Source organism: Rhincodon typus, chromosome 45 (assembly GCF_021869965.1).
Source record: "Rhincodon typus isolate 14 chromosome 45, sRhiTyp1.1, whole genome shotgun sequence".
Lineage (NCBI taxonomy): Eukaryota > Metazoa > Chordata > Chondrichthyes > Orectolobiformes > Rhincodontidae > Rhincodon > Rhincodon typus.
The window spans coordinates 8,078,446-8,079,534 of NC_063376.1; the positions used below are offsets into that span (position 1 = coordinate 8,078,446).

At 46.9% G+C, this 1,089-nt stretch overlaps 1 non-coding gene across 1 annotated transcript; it reads left to right on the forward strand.

Annotated features, from left to right (window-relative positions):
- Positions 1-596: 596 nt before the first annotated feature.
- Positions 597-668, forward strand: trnaq-cug. The gene has a single exon. It is a non-coding gene; the product is annotated as a tRNA-Gln (tRNA).
- The last annotated feature ends 421 nt before the right edge of the window (positions 669-1,089 follow it).

The window sequence follows — 1,089 nt, forward strand, 5'->3', positions numbered from 1 at the left end:
CTGATACAGCAGCGATGTGCTGAATTGCTTTGCTGCTGCCTCATTGATTGCGTGATCTTTAGTAGCATATGACAAACTCATCTTCTGAGTTCAGTTTACCGGTGCCCTCTACTTTGGCGCGCAAAGAGGCCTTATCTTGTCGTAAACTGTTCGCCAGTTTCGCACACTTTTCAAATCTAACTGACCGTTTCTATTTTCCCAGGTTTCTCAATGAACTGCCCCACGTAGTTTCCATGCAGCAACTCCATTTTCGTACTTTGTCGACTCTGTCAGGGTTTTTATTTTAAACTTTATTTAGCTTCTTCAAAGCTGCTGCAACTTCAGGTATTGTCCGTTTTCCATTTACCACCATCCTGTCTCTCCACTTTGAACTTGTCATGTCACTTTCATGTTGATTTTGACCAAAGTTGTCTGATGAATCCAAAATTTCACCTCCGTGCGCGCAGTTGTGTCTGTCAGTGAATAGGGAGCAGTATTAAACCACCGTTATCTCCATGCCAGAATCAGGATTGAGGACGAAGCAATCGTAGCCATTTCTGAATCCCTTTACATCTTCTCCTCTCCCTCTGCCTCATGCGCAAAACACCCGCGCAGACGGTCCCGTGGTGTAATGGTTAGCACTCTGGACTCTGAATCCAGCGATCCGAGTTCGACTCTCGGTGGGGCTTCTAATTGCCGTGACCCTGCTAGCTGTTTAATTTGTACCGACAGTGATATCTGCCTGCGAACCGGGCCTTTTAGCACCGACGCGTCAGAGCACGTCAAGATTCTGCCAGAGCAATCAGCACAGTCCGATTCAAATGCTTCATTTGGGACACGGCAGTGCAATCTGCCTCCGGACCAAGTGGAAACCCGCTCCTCTGCGTGTGGCCACCGGAGATTCGCAAGTACTTTTTACGATCAGAAACTTGCGGGGTGAAAGTTTGTCCACTTCAGTCCTGGCCGTAGCTTTTGGGAAAGTAATGGGTCTTTTAAAGCTGATTGTTTTCGCTGGCGGAAGGAAGGTTCCACCGAAGTTTGTATTCAATCTCCAAATGGTGTGTCACCAAACACCCTGTTTTGCATCTTGTTAAAACTCATAACTCAAAG